Raw genomic sequence first — 21,944 nt, 5'->3', positions numbered from 1 at the left:
AGTTTCTCCTCACTCTCTTGGAAGCTTTGAAAGATGAATCCGGCCAAAACCCAGAAATGGAACCACTGGGCTGGAGCGATGGTTGGGGCAGTAGAGGGCTGGCACGTGGGCAGAGGGGCAGAAACGGACTCTGGCTGGACCCTGATGTAGGCTGCCCAGAACGGAAATGGAGGAAAGAAAGTGCAGAATAGCCCCCCGCATGTTGCATGCCCTTTAAATGACACTCTGTCCCTGGTCCCTGTGGCCTGCGGCTGTGTGAACACTCACTCAGGCAGTGGGTGCTGACTCCGAGGCATTGGCCCTGGGGAAGGAGGAGGCTGAGCTCAGAGGGTAAAGGGGCATCTGGAATCCCCACCTGGAGAGGCAGGCAGAGAATGCAGAAAGCGGGGAGTGTGACCTTGTTTGCTTTCTGCTGCTGAGGTGACCCCTGGAACTCTCTCTGAAGAGACCTTAACTTTTAAGTGTGTTGGTTGCTCTTTCTCCTCCAGGGAGAAGCTTAAACCTGAAAGTGCACCACCTCACTGCAGGCGGGGATTCCAGATGCCCCTTTACCCTCTGAGCTCAGCCTCCTCCTTCCCCAGGGCGGCTGCTCCTCAGCTCCTCAGAGCAGAACAGTGGGGAGGATGAGATCCGAAGGCCCGGCTGCCCACATACCGCACTGCAAGCTGAAATGTGTGCTGGGGGAGCCACCGGCTAAGGTGGGGGCTCAGAGGTGACAGCACTGGAGAGGAGACTGTAGCCCTGAGGTTGATTTGGGGACATCGGTTTCTCACTCATATATCTATCTTGTATCATGGAGTGGACTTTTGTGTGTACTGGCTCCCTAATTTGACCTTGGGTATTGAGAAAATGTCACCCACTTCTCTGTCACCAGGGAATCCATTCCAGAGCTGACTAAGCCCACTTAGGGGTCATGGTCAGCTCATGTGCATTTGGGTGAATTGCAGGGGAGCGGAGGAGGGGTCATGGCATAAACAAAACCCAGGTCTGCAGCTCTCGGCCCGACAAAACTGCCTCTCAGGATCTTCCTCAGGACAGCGGAGCCCTCCCCTGGGGAAGGAAGCCCCTCAGGCCAGAAGGAAACTTCAAATCCAGATTAAATGCATTTTTTTTTTTCATGAGACAGCAGAGAGGAGGAGGAGGAAAGGCCCTGGCAGGCAGCTTTGAGCTTACTGTACAGAGGGCACCAAAAAAATGTCATTTGAAGAATGGGCAGAGGAGACAAAGAGGTTAGTGTGACAGGAAGCCAGGGAGGAATAAAGCCAGGAAACTGAGTGGGAGGGAAAGAGGGCCACAGAGAGCGGAGGAGGACCTTTGCCAGGAGGAGGTGGAAGAACAAAGCGGGCAGGGATGGTGCATCTCAGCGTGTGGGTGGCCGGGATGGAAGGCGGAGCTGCCAGATCGGAGCCCTGCTCCGTGTTTCTCCCAACACTGAGTTTCACGGGGGCCTGGAGAGTAACAGCCCAAGTTGGAGGGTCCGGCCAGCCCTGTCAGATGCGCTGTCCTGCACAGAAGAAAGGATGGGCCCCTTCTGGCTCCCTTAGCTGGAGTCGGCCTCCACCTGCCAACGGCCATGGATGAGCCCCACCTCCTGGCCCCTCACCTGCGCACACAACTGCCAAGCATCACTTTACTGAGGGGCAGCAGCACTGGGAGTTCGGAAGAACGATGTGGAGAGGAGTTGTTTCTGTCCAAACCGTTTTATCCTTTGGGAGCAGGATATGTACTGGCAGGCCAGCTCACAAGACCAGAGCAAGGGCTCTGTAGGAAGGAATGGGGTGGAGTGGCCTGGCCACATGGCTGACGGCCCAGAGCTCATTTGTTCATTCAACAAGTATTTGTCGAATGCCTGCTAGAAGAGAGCAAATAAGACAAAGTCTCTGTCTCTTGGATTCCAGTTTACATTCTGGTCGGGGGTGATGGACAAGCGAACGGCCAGTACTTTGTAGGTGTGTTCCGCAAGCGCCTTGGTGTGGTTCGGCTTGCTTGGTTTTGGTGGACTTCACTGCTCAACCAGATTGAGGCTGCTTGGGACCAGGTCCTCTAAACTCTGATACAACAATGCAGAGCAGAAGCACAGTCCAGACTTTTGGGCATCAATACCAACTTGATTTTGCACAACGTTTTATGCATTTTATTTTCCTTCTCGCATTTCCAAAATAGTCAATAATCCTTTCAGGGTAGGAGGGAAAGGAAGGCCTCTGCGGGTGGGCTTCTCCGGACGGAGACACATCGGCCGCCTCCCTGGTGTTTCTTCCCTAACTCACCCTCCTGAGCCCATGTTATACACTAGCTTTCCCATTGCAGGAAAAATCCTGCAATAGGATTTCCTGCTGCACTCTACCCCGCCTCCGTTCCTCCCTTGTTTGCCCGCCCCGCCTTCTCCTCCAGCCCGCCCTCGTTTCCCTTCGCCCCTGGCCCCGCCTCCGCTCCGCCCGCCCTGCCTTCTCCTCCAGCCCGCCTGCGTTTCCCTTCACCCCCGGCCCCGCCTCTGCCCCGCCCTTCTCTTCCCCCCCCCCTCCGCTTGCTTGCTTCTTCGAAGCTTTACTCCCTTCTGCAATACGCTGTCTTGATATGCAAATTAGCCGCCATCTTTGTTGGGGCAATTTGCATACTCATCCTGATTGGTTGGTGGGCGTGGCTTGGCTGGTGGGCGTGGCGGAGTCTTTATAACATGCTAATCTCATCATGTGATTCCCGGCTTTAAAGTGTTGATAATTGGCTGGGATGCTTTTGACGCTCAAGGAATAGAATGCTGCCAGCGAGGATGTAGGACCTGGGAGCAGCCTGAGTTCAAATTGCACCTTTGCCACGTGAGTCACGTGAAAGGTCAAGCCACTCAACTTTTCTTTCAGACGTATTTCCTCATTTGTAAAATGATAAAAAAAAAACACAAACAAACAAACAAAAACACCCCCATCTCACTAGGTAGCTGTGAGGTCAATCTAATGAGGTAATATGATAACATACCAGAGGCCCGGCGCACGAAATTCGTGCAAGGGGCTTGGCCCTCGCAGCCCTGGCTTGGTCCAGAAGGTCATCTAGAAGGACATCCGGAAGGTGTTTGGCTGTCCATTCTAATTAGCATATTACGCTTTTCTTATTATAGATGTAAGGCACTTAGCACATGCTCAATAATTGGTAGCTTTAAAAAATCCATGGAATATTAACTAAAGAACGTATATGCATATTTGCATAACCCATCAACACAGACAATAGTGTGGTGAAGGCCTGGGGAGGGGGTGGGAGTGGGGTGGAGGGGTTCAATGGGAGGGAAAAAGGGGACACCTGTAATACTTTCAACAATAAAGATAAATTTTTAAAAATCCATGGAATATTATTGATTATATTCCCTATGCTGTACTTCATATCCCATGACTTTTTATAACTGGCAATTTGTTTTTCTTTCTTTGTTTTAATATATATTTTTTATTGTTGACAGTATTACAGATGTCCCCCATTTCCCCCCTCCACCCAGCCCCTCCCCTATCCTAGGCCTTTACCACACTATTGTCTGCGTCCATGGGCTATACATATATTACATACATGTATATAAGTTCTCTGGTTAATCTCTCCCCGTATCCTGCCTGAGATTTTTCAGTCTGCTTCATGCCTCCATGTCTCTGACCCTATTTTGTTGATCAGTTTTATTCAATAGATTCCACAAATAAGTGAGATCATGTCAATATTTTTTCTTAATTCCTTTACTTTTTTTCACCCATCCTCCCAACCCCCTCACATCTGGCAACCATCAATTTGTTCTTTGTATCTATTAGTTTGTTTCTTCTGTTTTATTTGTTATTTACTTTGGTTTTTAGACTCCACAGATAAGTGAAATCATATGGTATTTGTCTTTCTCTGTCTGACTTACTTTACTTAGCATAATAACCTCTAGGTCCATCCATGTTGTCACAAATGGCAAGATTTTATTCTTTTTTTATGGCTGAGTAATATTCCATTATATATAAGTACCACCTCTTCTTTATCCATTTGTCTATTGACAGACACTTAGGATGTTTCTATATGTTGGCTATTGTAAATAATGCTGCAATGAACAGAAGGGTGCATATATCTTTTCAAAATAGTGTTTCTGTTTTCTTCAGCTACATACCCAGAAATGTAATTGCTGGTAGTTCTATTTTTTAATTTTTTGAGGAAACTTCATACTGTTTTCCATAGTCACTGCACCAATTTACTTTTCCACCAATAGTGTATGAGGATTCCCTTTCTCTGAATCCTTGCCAACACTTGTTGTTTGTTGATTTACTGATGACAGCCATTCTGATAGGTGCGAGGTGGTATCTCATTGTGGTTTTGTTAGGGGCAGAAATAGAATATTGAGGACTAGCTATAATTGTACGAAATATTAATCGTGCTCTGTTAACTGTGATTGTTCTGATTAGAGAAAGCACATTCTAACCTGGCTGAGAGCTGTATGCCTCGGGACATGGGAGCTATCCTCGGAATGCAGTCCATCCTCCTTTCCCAGGAACTGCCTACCATTATGGAAAGATTTACAAAGTCCTGGAGATGCTTGCCCTTTGCAACCCCTATTGCCTGTAATCTGGTCCTGCGGGCGCCCGGAGGCACCTACCCTTTGCAACCCCCAGCCCACATTGCCTATAACCTGTAACGATTACACCATGCCTACTTTGCGCATGCCTGTAATTCTTACTTTTCCACGTCATATTTGCCCTTCTACCCGATGCAAGCATCTGGCTTATGGGAAGGGGTAAAGCAGATTTTTGTGGATGACCTGCTGCTCTCCCACACTGCCAGCATTATCGGAATAAACCCTCATATATGATTCAACCCTGTCTCCGCTTAATTGGCTCAAGTAGTGACAGGCAGCCCAGACCCCTTGGTTGTCTGGTTCCAGTTTTAATTTGCTCTTCCCTGATGATTAGTGATACTGAATATCTTTTCATATGTCTGTTGGCCATCCGTATGTCCTCTTCAGAGAAATGTCTGTTCAGGTCGTGTGCCCATTTTTAATCGGATTGTTTGTTTGTTTGCTTTGGTGTTAAGCTGCATGAGTTCATTATATATTTTGGATATTAACCCCTTATTGGAGTGATCACTTCCTAAGTTCTATAAATGTCTAATCACTATGTTGTACACCTGTAACTAATGTAATATTGTATGTTGACAGTAATGGAAAAAAACAAACAATCATGGAATAGACACTCTAGGAATGCTTGGCTCTTGGCCCCAAGAACCAGAAGCAAGTCCAGACCATGCTGGCCTGCCCTGGGGGTTATCTTCTTCAGCCCCTGCTTGGATGCCCTCTTCTCATATATGCAAGTGCACCCTCATATATAAGGCTAAATAAAACTCCTGTAGAAACAGGACAGGAAGCTGAAGCAATACCATAAAGTCACAGCAGGGATTCCTGTTACCGGGACAGTGTTGGCTTAACAGGATGTGGAGGGACTAGGGAAACAGATGGCTGAAGAGTAAATGTTGTGGAACAATCCAGGAAGGCATTGCCCTCCTAGGCCTGGGACAGACAAAGCAGTTCTATTATTATAGCTGCTCTCTCTCTCTCTTTTTCCCTTAGTGTACTGTTTGCTCTCTTGCCCCTGAAGGCAGTCTTAGGATTTCAGCAAAATGCAAGTTGGCACCTGTTTTTTTAATTATAGCTGATAGGTTAGGGGATTTTGTTTTGTTCTGTCTTTGTTGCATTCCTGAATATTTTGGCCTTAGCTATGATGGTTGTTTAGACATTGTCAAACAAGAACTCAATGGACAACAGCTTAAATGGCTTCAATATTACCATCAATTGCTTATTTAAACAGTTTTAGTTTCCAAAGGATTTATTAATTATTCACTAATTAAAGCAAAGCTAGAAATTGCAGCATACTTTCAAAGTATTGCTTCGGGGATATGTTCACAAGAAAGCATAAACTCTCTTCTCCTGTCAGATCCCAAGCAGAAGCTACACTACAATCTACAATAATAAAAGAGAAACATGCAAATTGACCGTACCTCCACTATGACCACAAGCCATGCCCACCGGCCAATCAGGAGTGAGTATGCAAATTAACCCAACTAAGATGGCTGCAGCCACGGAGAGAGAAGGAGGCTTGGGTTGTCCCCGGTGATGGAGGAAGCCAAGCTTACTGCCCTGCCCTGGCCAGCCCTGGCCTCTGCTCAAGGCTACAAAGTTTCAATTATAAAAGATAAATAAACCCCAGATACCAGGGCCTCCGCTTGGGTTGCCCGGGGGCATGGCCAGCCTGCAAACCACCACAGGCCCCTTACCCAGGCTGCCCCACACTCCAAGGGAACCCCCACCCTGAACTGGGACACCCTTCAGGGCAAACCAGCTGGCCCCCACCTGTGCACCAGGCCTCTAGTCTATCTAATAAAAGAGTAATATGCAAATTGACCATCACTCCAACACACAAGATGGCTGCCCCCATGTGGTCAAAGATGGCTGCCCCCATGTGGACACAAGATGGCCACCACAAGATGGCCAGGAGGGGAGGGCAGTTGGGAGGGACCAGGCCTGCAAGGGAGGGCAGTTGGGGGCGATCAAGCCTGCAGGGGAGGGCAGTTAGGGGAGACCAGGCCGGCAGAGGAGGGAAGTTGGGGGCAACTGGGCCAGCAGGGAAGGGCAGTTGGGGGGGGGGGACCCAGGCCTGCAGGGGAGGGCAGTTAGGGGCAATCAGGCTGGCAGGGGAGCAGTTAGGCATCAATCAGGCTGGCAGGGGAGTGGTTAGGGGGTGATAAGGCTGGCAGGCAGAAGGGGTTAAGGGCAATCAGGAAGGCAGGCAGGTGAGCAGTTGGGAGCCAGCAGTCCTGGAGTCCTGGATTGTGAGAGGGACATCCCTCAAGGGGTCCCAGATTGGAGAGAGTGCAGGCTGGGCTGAGCGACACACCCCCCCCCCACCCCCGTGCACAAATTTCATGCACTGGGCCTCTAGTAATAGAATAGTGGAGGTCAAGGTGGGCTTCCATACGTGCTTACTATGTGCCAGCTGTGGCCCTAGGTTCTGGGTATAAGTGGTGAAGGAGACAGCCTAGTCCTTACTTTCATGGAATTTTCTATTTTACGTTCCCAAATAGCATTCAGCTCTTTGCATAGCAGGATGGCCTAATTCTTTGCCTAACTGTTCCTTGAGAAGTAATGATGAATTTGTGAGTGTCCCACTCACATTCTTCCCCAGCATTTTGTGTGTGTGTGTGTGTGTGTGTGTGTGTGTGTGTGTATGGAGTGTACACATGAATGAGGAAGCAGCGCAGGTGTGAATTGCGCCCACGCAAACCTGACACAGACCGTGACTGGGGCTGCTCAATCTGCACTCTGTTCCAGCAGCTCCTAACCAGGTAGAGACAAGCATGGCTGCTCCCTAACAAACACTATAAAACTGCGTTATAAAGTGACTCCTTATTCAGGGCTCTGGTCCACCCACGTTGCCTATACATTTGTTGGTATGTAGGGCATCTCTACACAACTGATGCAAGGTCCTTCCCATGTTTTATTTCATTTTTCACTCAGAAGCAGCCTGCGAGGAAGATGAATCAGGCAGTGGTATTTCTCACATGGGTGAGAAATCACTTCCCTCCAGTCATGTAGGTGAGGGGAAGCTGGGCGGGCCAGCCCTCCACCAGGGCCTCTCCCCACCCTGCCAGTGCCGTCTGGCCTGGCCTCCACAGTTTTACAAGGGACGTGCACTTGTAAGTCAGCGTGTACTGATCACCTGCCTGTGTGATGCTCCTCCCTCTGAGCAGGCTCAGAGCTCCATCCATTAAGTCACTGTTCTCAAGACTCCCAAGACCCCACAGAGGCCCCAGGGAAGGGCTCAAGTTCACTACTACAGATGCTTCTGCTCTGACAAGTAAGTCTGAGTAAGAGACAACTGATTAATTTCATGTGGAAAAACGTTTCCTCTATTTCTTGATCTATTTATCTATATACTAGAGGCCCGATGCACGAAATTCGTGCAAGAGTAGGCCTTCCTTCCCCTGGCTGCCGGCACCAGCTTCCCTCTGGCACCTGGGACCTGGGCTTCCCTCCGGCCGCCAGCAGGCACCCGGGACCCGAGCTTCCCTCACAGCCCGCTTTGTCCTGAAGGTCATCCGGAAGGATGTCAGGAAGGACGTCCAGTCTAATTAGCATATTACGCTTTTATTATCTAATCTAATAATAGACAAATATGCAAATTGACCGCACCTTCGCTACACCTAAGCCACGCCCACCAGCCAAGCCACGCCCACCAACCAATCAGGATGAGTATGCAAATTGCCCCAACAAAGATGGCGGCTAATTTGCATATCAAGACAGCGTCCAAAGAAGCCAACAGCTGCAGAAGGGAGTAAAGCTTGGGGGAAGGGCGGGGCGGAGGCGGGGCCAGGGGGGAGGAGAAGGGCGGGGCGGAGGCGGGGCCGGGGGAGGGGAAGGGCGGGGCGGAGGCGGGGCCGGGGGTGAAGGGAAACTCGGGCGGGCTGGAGGAGAAGGCGGGGCGGGTGACAAGGGCGGGGCGGAGGCGGGGCCGGGGGGAGGAAGGGAAACTCGGGCAGGCTGGAGAAGAAGGCGGGGCGGGCAGGGCAGAGGCGGGGCCGGGGGTGAAGGGAAACGCAGGCGGGCTGGAGGAGAAGGCAGGGCGGGCGGAGCGGAGGCGGGGCCGGGGGCGAAGGGAAACGCGGGCGGGCTGGAGGAGAAGGTGAGGCGGGCGAACAAGGGAGGAACGGAGGCGGGGTAGAGTGCAGCAGGAAATCCTATTGCAGGATTTTTTCCTGCAACGGGAAAGCTAGTCTATAGATATAAAAGGCTAAGTGACCGTCCAACTGTCCCACCGGCAGATACATATGACATGCACTGACCACCAGGAGGCAGACACTCAAGGCAGGTGCTGCCGAGCTTTGGTGACTTGGCAGCGGTGGTTCTCGGGTGACACACCCCGGAACCAGAGAGGAGGGAGCCTGATTCCTCATGGGGCCGTGTGATTTCTCACCTTCGGCCATGGGTTATGTTATTAAAATATTTCTTCTAATTAATTTCCTTTCAATGTGCACGAATCCGTGCACCGGGCCACTAGTTTCTTATAATGTTCCTTCTCTGAGCTTCTCCTTGGGCCATACAATAATCGATCGCTATGGCATCCTGGGAGAGCACTTAAGAAATATAAAGCCATAATGAGGAGGCTGGGGGCCAGGCAGGAGGTACCAAGTGTGGCTGAGTCACATGGGCCATTGAAAGCCTGCCTCAGGCACAGGGATCTTTTTAGTAAGGCAATTGCTGCGCTGCTTGTTCCCTTCCCCCAATGCACCTTGAGCTGTGGGGCAAGTGTGCATCCGCTCTCCCAGTGCAGAGCCTGGCGTTTTGTTGAAAGTTGGAAAGAAAGCAGGCAGGCAGGTAGCGTCCGAAGATGCAACAACAACAAAAAAATGGGGTGAGAGACTAGGTTGGTGTAGAACAGTTTGCACGATCTCCGCCCCACGCTTCCCCCTTCCCGGGTTAGCGCAGGTGAAAGCCCTGCACGTAAATGTGCTGAAAGCACAGGTTCGCTGGGTTTGGTGGGATCGGAGGGCATGAGCGCATGCTCTGCCTCCGTGGAAGGGGGCGAGTTCTCTGTGGCCCCAGCCTGGGAGCAGCAGTGTGGCAGCAACCCCAGGGGTTGTGGGTGTAACAGCTAGTGCACATCCAGTGGGGACTCCCAGATGGACGCTCAGGGCAGAAACACGGAAGGCGGGTCCTGGTCCTCCCTGAGCTCCTTCAAAATAGACTCAAGGAAACCTGTTGCTCATAGAAGCCTCAGGTAAGGAGGCGGCTCTGCCATGGCCGCCACAGACGGGACCCACTGTAGGCTCTGCAGGTAGCGGACATGAGTCCTGGAGAGCATCGCTGGCACCCAGGGAGTCCACGGCTGGCTTAAAACAACACCGCCTGGCCACATCTACACCCAGCCATCCCTGTGAGGGAAGCACGCAGGCACCGCCGTGCTCATTTTACAGATGAGGAAATCGAGGTTCAATAAGGCTGAATGACTTTCCCGAGGTGTCAGAAGCAGTAAGGTCTGTACTGGGCTTCTGGCCCTTTGTCAACCAGTGCAGCAGAGGCATAGCAACTGCAATATTATAAATAGCCAGTAGAGGGCAGTCTTCACAAAGAGGCTTTACAGAGATCAGAGCTTAGAGTACAAGCATTGGGACACAGGGACATCACGGACCCCCTGATAAGATACACTGAAAAGAATATAACATCATCTCCTGTGATTCTCTAGCCCCCAGAATGCTTACCGAAATCGAATCCTGCAACACTGGGTAAACAAATTCAGGGACACTCTACCAAATAACTGGTTAGTGCCCTTGAAAATGTCAAGGTCAAAAAAGTCAGAGAAAGGCTGAGGAAATGTTCCAAACCAAAGGAGATTAAAGAAATGTAGCGCCGAAACCGGTTTGGCTCAGTGGATAGAGCGTCGGCCTGCGGACTCAAGGGTCCCAGGTTCGATTCCGGTCAAGGGCATGTACCTCGGTTGCGGGCACATCCCCAGTAGGGGGTGTGCAGGAGGCAGCTGATTGATGTTTCTGACTCTCTATCCCTCTCTCTTCCTCTCTGTAAAAAAATCAATAAAATATATTTTAAAAAAAAGAAACATAGCAACTTAATGCAATACATGATTAATCTTGGATTGGATTCTGGGCTGGGGAGAAGAGGGGGGAGTGTAAAGGACATTATTGGAACAATTGATGAATTGAATTTGGACTATAGTTTAGATAACCGTATTGTAGCAACGTTAAGTTTGTACTAAAGTTGATAATTGTACTAGTGTCTATATAAGAGAATGTCCTTGTTCTTAGAAATACTTAGGAGTAAAGGGGCATGGTGTCTCTCATTTGCTTTTCAGTGGCTAAGAAAAAATACGGGAAGAGAATGCTAACGTAGTAAAAGAAATGGAGCAAAATGTAAGTGATGGGTGAATCTGGGTAAAAGGTATATGGGGTTTCTTTATACTACACTTACAACTTTTCTGTAACTTTGGACTTATATCTAAACAAAAAGTTATCCCCCCAAATTAAAAAGAGGCTGTCCTGGTTCTGCAGGGGTTGGACCTTGTAGCCACACCCGGTTCTAGGCAGACAGAGCTCCCTCTGGGGGCAGGGGGCATGGAGGGGCTTCTTCTCAGTGAAAATGGCTTCAGCCACTGGGGAGCCCTGACCTTTGCCCTGGGCTGGCCACAGTGGCAGCACTCAAAGCTTACTGATAACAGAATTGCTGACCTAGATGGTGGCCTTTGCTGCAAGTGTTTTGGGAAGAGTGCGTGTAATTCACACCGATGCAAGGAACAGTGGACCTAGCTGAATGCAGAATGGAGCTAGCTGTAGGTTCTACATCTCAGTAGGGGCCGGGGACACAGGGAGCATTCTGGGGCTTGTGAAATGGAGAAAAGGAATGTAATTTGGGGTGGGTGGAACCACCACCTACAGCCTTGCTAGGACAATCCTCCCAGAAGGTAAAATTGCCAGAATGAATAAGCAGGGGAAGATAGTAACAGTAAAAAGATACTATGAGGAGCTGCCATAAAAAAGGACATGGAGTAGGAAAAGCCCATGGGAATGGTGGAGAGTAGACCAGTTGCACTAGAATCACCTGGAGGGCTCCCTCTCCCCCCTACCCCAGATTTCTCATTCACTGAGGCCTGGGATGGGGATTGAGAATTTACATTTCTAACACACCACCAGTGTTGTGGTCTGGACCACACTTTGCGTTGCATTGGTGTAGCAGAGGATTGTGTCCAGATCACTTTGGAGGAGTCATGGTATAAAGGATACAAGAGAGCCTCAACCAAAGTATTCTAAGAGGTCCAAGGGCGACTGGGTCACGTGGCTGGGTAATAACGATTAGGGGCAGACAGAATTATGGGTGAAATGCTACATGAACTGAGTTTTAGAAGACAAAGTGGGGCAGGGGGAGGACGGCATTCTAGGGAGAGGGACCTTCACATGAGCAAGGACCAGTTCAATCCAAGTTTATCATTTGGGTTCCCTGAGAATAATGGGCCCAAAGGTAGGTGGGGGTGGGGGCTGAGAGTCAGGTCAGGAATTTGAACTGTATTAGAAGACATTACGGAGCCTCTAATAAGGGATCTGACCAGAGACAGCATTTTCAAAAGATTGACCAGGCAGGTATGGTGAAGGGTAGACTTCGGGAAGACTAGAGGCAGGGAAGCCAGACAGGCAGCTCTTCCTATAGGCTCCATGGAAGATACAGATCTGAGGTAAGGGCATGGCAATGAGTGTGGAAAACAGGGAGTTTAAGCATTGTAGTTAAGTGGGGGGTTGAGTTACACAAAGAATCCATTTGTTTTCTTAGGCTTTTGGCCTAGAGTTACCACCAAAATTGGTACAAAGCATTCAAGTTTACAAAGATATTTTAAAACAACCATTCCATTAAATCTATTTAAAGAAAGTGTAGAACTGAAAATTAAGTGCGAGCTCTCACATGAACATCTTCAATAGTCTTCCAGGCAGGAAGTGGGCAGATGGAGATTAGTGATGGGCTGTAAATATTTAACAACAGGCTGAGGGTAGAGGAGAGCCCTGATTGGTAGCATTTGTCAAGTTCATGCTTTAAAATCCTCCCACAACGGCTGATTTCAAGCTGCCAACATGATATCAACCAGCTTGTACAATTCAAAAAGTGTACTATTGGCTCTTGGGAGGCCGTGTGAGCAGGCTCTAGCACACTCCTGAATGCCAGGGAATGGATGGAGCCAGTTAGGCAAGAAGGGGCTTCTCAGCATTGGTCCAAGAACCCAGAGAGAAGCCCACGGGTCTGATGGCTTTGAGCAGCAAGCACTGAGCATCATATAACTGAGGCTCTTCTCAGAGAAAATGACACGTGGGAGATGTGGGGTTTGTTCCAGGGCCCCCAATGCCAGGAGGATGGTTTCCCATAATGGACCAGCAGCGTAAAGGAAAGAGTCTGACACCAAGAGGAAGGAGACCCAGTTGTGAGCCTCTGCTACTTAGCAACCATGTGTGTAACTGCCCTGAGCCTCAGTCCCTCGCCTTTAAAGCAAGGACACTAGTAATCATGTCCCCGGCAGGATGCATAGCCCAGAAGCACTCCGTACTTGTCAGAACTTCACCCATCCTTCCCCTTCTCGCCCCTCCCCTGCTGAAGCTTTTCAAAATATCACCCCTTCCTTGGGTCTATGCTGGCTCAGGCCCAGTATCTGCCCAGCAGGACCAATCGTCCCATCTCTGAGGACTGCCCCACGGACTCGGGGGTGCACCTGGGAGTGTGTTTGCCAGCCAGAGAGGGAGAGAAGCTTCCCTTGGGGCTTTCTTCACCCTGCTTTGATTTCACATGAACTCCACTTCCTGCCCTTGGAACTTCACGTGAGGGAAGACCAGTTCAATCCAAGTTCATCATTTGGGTTTCCTGGGGAAGGATGGGCCCAAAGGCAGCTGGGGGTGGGGGCTGAGAGTCAGGTCAGGCAATGGAACTGTGTTTGGAGACAGTGTGGAGCCTCTGGTGGGCAACATGACCACAGGCAGGGTTTTCAAAGGACTGACCAGGCAGATACGGTGAAGGGTAGACTTCTGGAAGACCAGAGATCTAGAGATTGTTACCTGTTACCCAAACCCAAGACACCCTAATTATCTTCCTTTTAAAATTCTGCTAGAGACAAAAGACTGGGTGGGAATCTGTTTTGACCTTGGCCAACTGCCTTGGCCTCTCTGGGTCTTGGTTTCTCATCTGTCAAATTAACAGATGAATGGAATGAATGTAAGTGAATTCCAGCTCTAATGTACAGCTCTACCCTGTGTCTTTATCCTAATACTAGAGGCCCAGTGCATGAAATTTGTGCACGGGGGTGTGTGTCCCTCAGCCCAGCCTGCACCCTTTCCAATCTGGGACCCCTTGAGGGATGTCTGACTGCCCATTTAGGCCTGATCCTAACCGGGCAGTCGGACATCCCTCTCACAATCCAGGACTACTGGCTCCCAACTGCTCGCCTGCCTGCCTTCCTGATTTCCCCTAACTGCTTCTGCCTGACAGCCTGATCACCCCCTAACCATTCCCCTGCCAGCCTGATTGATGCCTAACTGCTCCCCTGCCAGCCTGATTGCCCCTAACTGCCCTCCCCTGCAGGCCTGGTCACCCCTAACTGCCCTCCTCTGCAGGCCTGGGTCCCCCCAACTGCCCTTCCCTGCAGACCCAGTCACCCCCAACTTCCCTCCTCTGCCGGCCTGGTCACCCCTAACTGCTCTCCCCTGCAGGCTTGATTGCCCCCAACTGCCCTCCCTTGCAGGCCTGGCCCCTCCCAACTGCCCTCCCCTGCTGGCCATCTTGTGGCGGCCATCTTGTGTCCACATGGGGGCAACCATCTTTGACCACATGGGGGCAGCCATCTTGTGTGTTGGAGTGATAGTCAATTTGCATATTACTCTTTTATTAGATAGGACTAGAGGCCCAGTGCACAAAATTCATGCACGGGTAGGGTCCCTAGGCCTGGCCGGCAATCAGGGCCAATCTGCGGGGCAACTGGCAGGGCAATTGGGGGGTCCCCGCTGGCACCTGCCTTGGCCAGCCTGGCACTGCTCTCTTGCTGGCCTGCCCCCCACCGCTGTCACTGGCCACTTCCCTCTATGGGGCGACCAGTGGAGTGATGGGGGGACCCCCGCAGGCACCTGCCTTGGCTGGCCTGGGGCCTGTGGACTGGGGGAAGCTCCTGCATTGAGCATCTTCCTCCTGGTGGTCAGTGCGCATGATAGCGACCAGTAGTTCTGCCGTTTGGTCGATTTGTATATTAGGCTTTTATTATATAGGATGGAGTATGTTATAGTGAAGTACCCACTCTATTTCACTAGACATGAATGAGTTTGGTTTGAAGACTAGAGACCTTTGGACCAGAGGTTAAGGTTACTTCCTAGCCCAGTGGTTGGCAAACTGCAGCTCGCGAGCCACATGTGGCTCTTTGGCCCCTTGAGTGTGGCTCTTCCACAAAATACCCACGTGCGGGCGTGCATGTACAGTGCGATTAAAACTTCGTGGCCCATGCGCAGAAGTCGGTTTTCGGCTCTCAAAAGAAATTTCAATCGTTGTACTGTTGATATTTAGCTCTGTTGACTAATGAGTTTGCCAACCACTGCCCTAGCCAATTTTATTTGGGCCCAATAGATGGGTGCCCACTCATCTGACTAAAATCACATGGTTGTGAGGGTCCTGGAACTTGTGGGGATTGTGGAGGGCTACTGACTGTTAGCACTGGCATGGAGAAGGCTGATGCTGTAGTTAGGAAAGGTTTTCATAAATATTTGTGAAGCCGTGCAGAAATCCAAGGGTTCCTGACCATGACATCAGATGGGGCTGTCCTGGGCCAGTTGCCTGTCTGAGTCTTTGAGAGGTGGATGGGAATGGGGTGAGGTGGACACTTCAAATCAGGAATAACCATCTGAGTATTTCCCTTGGAGACAGTTTTCCTGTGCCCCAGGAGAAACTTAAGAGCTACTCTTTAAATGTTATTTTGTTAATTATAAGAGTAAAAAAAATAGATTGCTATGGAATATGTATAAATTATAAAGAAATGAAACAATCTGTTATCCAAAGACCCAGAGACAACTTCTAACACCAATTTGATTTATAGCCCTCTAACTTTTTGTATGTCAAATGTTCCACACAGCCTTACCTCAGAAATTCTTCATTAAAGATTTTAATTAGTAATGTATGCAAATGGTTTAAATTAAATTATACCAAATGCCTTATAACAAAAAACAATATGCCCTACCTCTAGTCCTATTCCCCTGAGACAAGTTTTAAACATTTTTTAAAAAGCATTTCTGTTTAGAATTCATACTCCTAAATAAGATGTTATTTATTAATTTAGCAACTTCAGTCTTTCTGTTGACTTTCTACTGTGATGGTGGAGTTCACTCATTTCTATTCCACTCCCACCTCCTCCCACAACTTTCCTAAATATAGTAGTTAAATCACTATTCTCAGAGCTTTCCCTGGTCTCCTCTTCAACCTCAAATAATACAATTAAACCCCCATTTCCTGTCCCCCTACCTTAGATGGTATCTCTTTACTCCTCACTCTGTAGGGGAAGGGCCAGGAACTCCCACCTTTCCCTTCACCTCTTTTCCCTTCCACCTCCCAACCTCCATCAGCCTGATCTATACTTTCACATTTTGTTCTGAAATCCTCATTGTGATTTATGTTCGTGTAAGGTTGATTGTAAGAGTTAAAGGCCAGAAATTAATGTTTATTTTATTTTGGCTATATAAATATAGGTCACAGCAGATCAAAGTTGTGAACTAGGATTACTTTTATTTCTTTATGGGACCAATGTCCCTACTCAACAGAGAATGTTTCTCGAACAAATAAGTTATTTTATTTTTTTTACATTCCACTGATTTCCTTTATTTTATCCTCATATTATGTTTTCTAAGCCGTTAATCTGTTTTTCAAGCTGTTTTTCTATTGATTCTTTTCACCTTTTCCCCCTGTGAGAAATGGTTCACCTGTTCAAATTTCAAATGATGGACTAGGAAACAGAAGCATGGCGAAAATGAGGCTTTTAATAACACTCTCGAGAGCAGGCGCCCATTTTATAGGATCACATGTGGGGTAAGGAACATAGCCTATTTATTTAATAATGTGTATAAAATTCTAGGCCAAACATCAAATCCCTCAAAGTAGAGTTTGTTTCTTTTTCTCTGGACTATTTTAGCATCCACTCTTTGTTCTTGGTATTCTGAAAGTTTTGGTGATTATATCTAGGTGTAGATCCTTTTCATTCATTATACTGGGTATCCATTGCACCCTAGCAATCAAAGACACATGCCCTTCTTCATCTTAGAAAATTATTTACTATTTTTATTTTATAGCTTCCCATTGTTTTAACTTCTCTTTTTGGAATTCCTGTTATTTTGATCTCATACCTCTAAATCACCCCTTTGTATCTTTTGTCTTTTCTGTCATATTTTGCATTTCCTTTAACATATTAAAATTTATATTTGGGAGATTTCTTTAACATCATAATTTGACATTATTCTTATTACTAATTTTGACAAACATTTTTCATTTTAAAGAGCTCTTTTTGTTCTCTGATTGTTTCTTTTTCATAGCATCCTTTTCTTGTTTTACCATTGTGACATATTTTCCCAGTTGCTCTGAGGCTTTTAGAAGTTTTTGTTTATTTTCATAAATCTCTTCTGTTCTATGAATTATCTCTATTTCCTCTAGAATCACATTTTTGCCTATTGGTCCATTTTTTCTTACTTTTTCCTATTGTGACTTTCCTCCCAGGTCTGTTTACTATGGTTTTTCATTTTTATTTAAGATTGAGGTGATAAGGAGGCTGATAGGAAGTTTGAAGAGCATAGACAGAGTTTGTCCACTCTCAGGCTTCTCGCTAGAGAAAGTTGGCAGGAAGCCAGTTTGTTGTTCTTCTTAAGGGTCTCTAAGGGCAGGAGTGCAAAAGGCTCCACTCCGCACTTCCAGATTCCACACTGGCTGCCCTATTCTTCCCAGGTGGTCTGTACAATCTCTTCAGAAATAAGCCCTCCAATGTCTGACCCAGAGAAGGTGATTGGCACCTGTCTAATCTGGGCAAACAGAGGTGTCAGCTGCTGCATCTGTGGACCGTCAGTGGTTTTCAGCTCCGTTTGCATGCCTGCTCTCTGCCATCCTTTTCATTTCCAGCCTGAGGCATCTCCCAGTCTGTCCATGGACAGACTTGGGAAATCTGTTAAAATCTGTCTCTGCTGATGGCCCCTTTCCTGTTTTCTTCTTTATTGTGGGTTTCTGCCATTTTAATTCCTTTATTGTTATTTTAATAGAGGAGTCTCAGAGGATATTTATGCTAAATCCTTAACCTGAACTAGAAGTTTGAAATAGCCATTTGGATTGCCATGTGGAACTCATCACATTGTTGTATCTTCAATTGTAGCAAATGTGTAAACAATGTTGTGATGAAGATCCAGGCAGCTAGATCTTTATGTACATTCATGATTACTTATTAGACTAAATGGTGGGAATTGCTGCATCAAAATAGAAGCATGTATTTAAAAAAATTTTTTTTTTTAATTTTCAGAGAGAAAGGGAGAGGGAGAGAGAGAGATAGAAACATTAATGATGAGAGAATCATTGATTGGCTGCTTCCTGCACACTCCCTACTAGGGATCGAGCCCGAAACCTGGGCATATGCTCTTGACTGGAATCAAACCCAGGACCCTTCAGTCCGAAGGCCGATGCTCTATCCACTGGGTCAAACCAGCTGGGGTGGAAGCACCTATTTTTTTTTTTTTAAATAAAATTAAATCTTACCTTAAAGTCTGGCAATTCCACTCCTAGGTATTTACTGAAGAGAAATGAAAACATATTCCCATACAAACACTTGTACACAGATGTTCACAACAACTTTATTCTATGCACAAGGGCCCCAAACTGGAAACAACCCAAATGCCCATCAGCTGATGAGTGGATAAGCAAATTGTTATATGCTTATACAATAGAATACTATTCATAAATAAAAGAGAACAAACTACTGATACATAACAACATGAATGAATCTGAGAAACATGCCGAGTGAAAGAAGCTAGACACAAAAGAGAACGTAATGCCTTATTCTAATTTGTATAAAATCTAGAATAGGCAAAAAAAAATCTATAAGGAAAGCAGATTAATGGTTGGCTGGGGTAGGGGTGAAGGAACAAGAAATATTTTGGGGGTGATGTAAATGTTCTACATCCTGATTAAAGTGATAATTGCAAAGGTATATCCTATATAATAAAAGAGTAATATGCAAATTGACCATCACTCCAACAACAAAATGGCCGCCCCCATGTGGTCAAAAATGGCCACTCCATTGTGGACACAAGATGGCCACTACAAGATGGCCTGCAAGGGAGGACAGTTGGGGGGGACCAGGCTGGCAGAGGAGGGCAGTAGGAAGGGACCAGGCCTGCAAGAGAGGGAAGTTGTGTGTGTATGTGTGGGGAACCAGGCCTGCAAGGGAGGGCAGGGCAGTTAGGGGTGACCGGGCCTGCAGAGGAGGGCAATTGGGGGTGACCAGGCCTGCAGGGGAAGTCAGTTGGGTGAGGGGGACCCAGGCCTGCAGGGGAAGTCAGTTGGGGGTGACCAGGCCTGCAGGGGAGGGCAGTTGGGGTTGACCAGGCTGACAGGGGAGGCAGTTAGGGGTGATTAGGCCAGCAGGGGAGGGCAGTTAGGGGTGACCAGGCTGGCAGGGGAGGGCAGTTAGGGGTGTTCAGGCCAGCAGGGGAGGGCAGTTAGGAGTACCAGGCCTGTGGGGGAGGGCAGTTAGGGGCAATCGGGCTGGCAGGGGAACAGTTAGGCATTGATCAGGCTGGCAGGCAGAAGTGGTTAGGGGCAATCAGGCAGGCAGGCAGGTAAGCGGTTGGGAGACAGCAGTCCTGGATTGTGAGAGGGATGTCTGACTGCCCATTTAGGCCAGATCCTGGACATCCCTTGAGGGGTCCCAGATTGGAGAGGGTGCAGGCTGGGCTGAGGGACACACCCCCCCCCATGCACGAATTTCGTGCACTGGGCCTCTAGTATTTGTATAAAAACTCACCAAACCAGGTTGTTCTGCCCCACCTGTGCAGTCGTAGGTGCCCTCTCAGTTCTGGCCAATGGCCATGGCCCCAGCCCTTGGATTGTAAATTTGCGACTAAAGCTCCAGACATGGCCCTTGTCCTGATGGCAGCAGCAGGCGGCCCTGGCTGTGGCCTCCCCGCAACCTCCCCCACCCCACCCCCGTAATACCAAAGGTGGCAGGAGAGGAGGGCCACCATCCACCGAGACTTCTACTGGCTGCGCTCCTTCTGGCAGGAGGTATGGCAGGATGCTGTGCTAAAACAACAGTTGCTCCTTTGGATCTGGTAAAAGTTTCAGTACAAGTTCACAATCACCATTACAGACATTTAGGAGTATTTTCTACATTGTGTGCTGTTCCCCTTGGATTGTATAAAGGGAATGGTGCAATGATTCGGATCTTTCCCTGTGGTGCAATCCAGTTTATGGTGTTTGAGCGCTATAAAACGTTCATTACTACAAAGCTGGGGATTTCTGGTCATGGGCACTGATTAATGGCTGGATCCAGGGCAGGTCTGACAGCAGTTATCTGTACTTACCCTCTTGACATGGTTATTTGTACTTACCCTCTAGCATTCCAGGTGAAAGGGGAACACACTTACACAGGGATTATTCATGCGTTCAAAACAATTTACACAAAGGAGGTGGTTCCTTGGACTTTACTGAGGCCTGATGCCAGAACAGGCTCTACATGTAGGTGCTTTATTTTTTACTTTTGGTACCTTGGAGAGTGTTGGGCTTTCCCAGGCGCCCACCCTTTTTAGCAGGCCTTCATCAGATTATCCTATTGTCTTAGTTTTGAAAACTCACATAAACTTACTTTGTGGTGGTGTTGCTGGAGCAACAGCACAGACAATCTCCTGCCCCAAAACCTGCTCTCTGGTGGAGACCATGAGGTCACTGTTTCCTGTTTGAAAGGCACCTTCAGCTTTCTGCTCATTTGAAGAACAGAATGAGGGGTATGCCTCAGCTCCCAGAATGGGGCTGCTGCTCAGTTCCCACCTCCCCCCGACCCCCCATTCCCACATGCCCCAAGTTGGCTCTTCTGGGAATCCCTGACATTGAGCAGAATTCTCCTTGAGGGCCCGTGCTTGCTATCTCCACACCTGGTAAATGCTGGATCCATAAAACATGGAATTCTCAACAGGAGTAAGGGAAGCTCATACAGGGAGCACCCACGTCAGAGCTTTCCAACACCACAGTCTCCCCGAGAGCCAAGTCTGCCCACAAAGACCTTCTCTCTGGAAGATAAGTGTCCAGTGTTCACGCCACTGCTCAGGACCAGCTCTGAATATCCCTAATGGCTCCGAGGCACAATGCTCACTCTGTCTTTTCAAGGCTTTTGGTTTTGTTTCCCAAATGTCAACAGATAACTGTCAGTGCTGATTCAACAGGCAGAAGAGCCTTGCCCAAGGAGAGCACTCACTGCCCAATCTTCCTCTAGCCCTGCGGAAAGCTCGGCCCACATGAAAGGGCAGCGCGCAGGTGGGCCTGGCTGTGCCCACCCTGTGTAGTCGGGACACTTTCTTCCCCTTTGGGGCTTGGGGTTTTCTTCAATTCTTTGACGCTGCAAAGAACGCACAGCAGATGCTCAGGAGTAGGAAAGGTCTGTGGTTTCACTTACCGTTAGAGCAGGCTCAGCCACCAGGCTAGGTCTCTCTGTGACACACAGTTTCCCACCTGCCCTTAATCACTCCCATTCCCCACCAGTAATCTTTGCATCAGTAATTGTGCTCCTAAGTTCTATGTTGTAAAACAATAGTTATCTCCTCTCTCTCTCTCTCTCTCTCTCTCTCTCTCTCTCTCTCTCTCTCTCTCTCCCTCCTCCCTCTCTCTCACACACACACACACACACACACACACACACACACACACACACACACACACGTCTGCAGTTTGGGCAGGATTCTGTACAGAAAACACATCTCCTCCTCACACTGCATCAGCGCGGGCTGCTCACCTGAGGGCTTTTGATGACTCACTTACTCGCTGGCTGTTGGAGCCTGGCCAAGGCCTGGAGGCTTGGTTCTTTCCACGTGGCCTCTCCATGTGGCCTGGGCTTCCTCACAACATGATGGCTGAGAGCCAAGGGTGAGCATCCAGAGAGAGAAAGCCAGGTGGAGTTGTATCGCCTTTTGTGACCCAGCCTGAGAGTCACATAGAGTCTGAAGCAGTCACAAAGTCCCACTTGGGCCTCAGGGGAAAGGCTCACCTCTTAATGGGGGGGGGGGGGGGGGTGGCACCGTGTGGAAGAGCAAGTGGGACCAGAAGTATTCTTGCATCCATTTTTGGGAAATACAATCTATCATACCACCTATGTAGGTACCTCTAGATAATATACTATTTAATTTTGCATGTTTTAGACTTTATA

At 48.5% G+C, this 21,944-nt stretch overlaps 1 pseudogene; it reads left to right on the top strand.

Annotated features, from left to right (window-relative positions):
- Nucleotides 1-20,488, top strand: part of LOC103298021 (solute carrier family 25 member 16-like) — a 22,806-nt pseudogene extending 2,318 nt beyond the window's left edge.
- Nucleotides 20,489-21,944: the final 1,456 nt, after the last annotated feature.

Source organism: Eptesicus fuscus, chromosome 9 (assembly GCF_027574615.1).
Source record: "Eptesicus fuscus isolate TK198812 chromosome 9, DD_ASM_mEF_20220401, whole genome shotgun sequence".
NCBI lineage: Eukaryota > Metazoa > Chordata > Mammalia > Chiroptera > Vespertilionidae > Eptesicus > Eptesicus fuscus.
This window is presented reverse-complemented; position numbering and strand designations above follow the sequence as displayed.